Here is a 2,500-nt window from a genome sequence, read left to right on the forward strand (position 1 = left end):
ATTTGATGTGACACTTCAGGTTTTACTCAAGGTGTATGGTGTCTGAAATAAATTTGATCTGTATCAAGTCAAGCCACTACCTAAAGTACAATAAAGAAATGAGTCTGTTAAGGAAAGGAAGTGCACCTTGTGTAGCAGACTTCACCTTTAACCTTGTAAAGGGAAAAATTGCCATATAATGTGAGTGATGAGAAATGTTGTGTGTAATCTTTATGAATTTATATAATTTCTTTAAGGATAGGAGGTCGATTTTGAATTGATTAACTTTTACAAAGAGGAAAATGGCTAAGCAAACACTTATACACTGTAATTTTTCCTAACACTATAGCAGTAAAATGAACACCAGTCCTTCCACTTTACCTTTAGGTCTTAGCTTTTCAGACCATAACATACCCAACTCATAAAATGTCACATGCATTTTAAAAAAGTAGTGAAGGTGAAAAGGCATTACGAATTCTACCCAGAGTTGAAGTAAAAGTAGTGTGATTATAAAAACAAAACATGATTGTTGCATCTGAGGAAGAAAAAAAGCTAGAAATATACAAAAGAGATTGTCCATGTTTTAATAGTTTTGTTTTTATCAAAAACTGTCGCTTTTATGAGATGTGACTTAATTCCAGGAAAACAAGAAACTAGTATGTAGTTTAATGATATTCAGCTTTTTGATTGCAAAAGTATACATCATTTGATTGCAAAGTTATACATCATGCTGACTAAGGCTGATGCATATAAACACCTCTTCCTAGATATCCAATTAGGGACGATTTTATAACATTCTTGTGTGGTACGATTCAGCACTGTAAGTTTAGATTAACCTGCTGATACTTTTATTGCAAGTTGCATATAGCATATTGTAGCTATTTAACAAATTGTTAACTGTAGAATCAGAGGATTAGGTTGCAGAAATTATATAAAAGATGAAATACTGGGTTTGAAGATGGGACTGAAAATTAAGATGAGCTAAACGATATGAGATGACAGGAAAGGAAGCAATGGAAAATTTAGTCAAGAAAGTGTCCATGTGGATTATTATTTTTATTTTGAAAATTGTACAAGACAAGCAAGTCACATTTCTAGATTCTCATAAGGCTTGCTGGAAGCAAAAGTGAAAATTGGATCAAGGTAAAAAATTGGAAAGCTAAGCATTAGGGAGACCAAAGGGAACTGATGAAAAATAAGCTAAATATAATGCAACTGGGGCCGAAGGCATGCTACAAAGAACCTTAATAGCGCCTCAGTGGCGTGGTCGGTTTGGTGTTTGCTTTTCACCTCGGTGGTCGCGGGTTCGATTCCCGGCCATTCCATTGAGGAGTGAGAGATGTGTATTTCTGGTGATAGAAGTTCACTCTCGACGTGGTTCGGAAGTCACGTAAAGCCGTTGGTCCCGTTGCTGAATAACCACTGGTTCCATGCAACGTTAAAACACCATACAAAAAAAAAAAAAAAAAAACAAAGAACCTTAAGCACTATCTACTGTGTGCCACACAAATTGCTCTATAAGTGGTCTCCTCGGGAGTTTACCAAGAAGTGTTGGGGCTCTGAATTTTTTGTGAAATATAACAGCTGTCACAAGATGCATAGAACTGCAAAATGTAAAGTGACAGATTTTCTGAGACCACAATACTACATTTAAGAAGAGTAACCAGAGAAGTGAGGAAGTGTTGTGAAAGAGCTGACTTTGGAAGAGGTAGAACATTTCTTTTTCTTTGGAGACACACTTGACTGTGAAGCAAATACTGAGAAGTTGGTAAGAGAAAGATAGCAATAGGCTGGATGAAGTGGAAAGAAATAGGTGAAATACGGGTAAATAAAAGTGTCTCCTTGGGAAACTGAAAAAAATTGCGATGGCTTGTACTACTTTGTGCTTCGGAGACATGGAAACTGATAATGGAAGTGAAGAGAGACCAGTTCTGACTGTAGAATTATAAGGTATGTGGCTTGAATAAGAATGTCTATTTTTTGGAATTGGGAATATGAAGAGAATGAATGCAGAACAGTTAGTCATGGAAGTAGTAAATATTGCAATAAAAGAACCAAAATAAGTCTTAGACCATGACTGTGTAGCAAAGCACATCCATCAATCACCACTACTGTTGGCTTGCTGATTTCACAGATTATATCAGGATCCTTATGTGGATAAATAGTGAGAGATGTGACGTGTATTTCTCATTCCTCCTTCATCGGTAAAGTGAGAAGGGACAACTGTTGACAGCTCATAGAAGTTTGCCTCTGTAGGTTGACCTTGACCAGCATATAGCTATAAGTCTCTGATATAACTTGTTGACGGCTTATCCAGGTCCCACACCACTTCCATAGCACTCACAGGACCACCATTATCAAATTGACAGTTTATTCATCGAATGTATTTAATCACACTGCAAATTCCACATTCACTTTTTGATCTTTCATATCATAGCATCAATTAAACAAAAACGTTTTTAGTTTCCTTTTGAAAGACTTCAAATCCCCAACCTGCCTCAGTTCAAGAGGAAGCTTGTGT

This window comes from Macrobrachium nipponense, chromosome 6 (genome assembly GCF_015104395.2).
Source record: "Macrobrachium nipponense isolate FS-2020 chromosome 6, ASM1510439v2, whole genome shotgun sequence".
NCBI classification, from domain to species: domain Eukaryota; kingdom Metazoa; phylum Arthropoda; class Malacostraca; order Decapoda; family Palaemonidae; genus Macrobrachium; species Macrobrachium nipponense.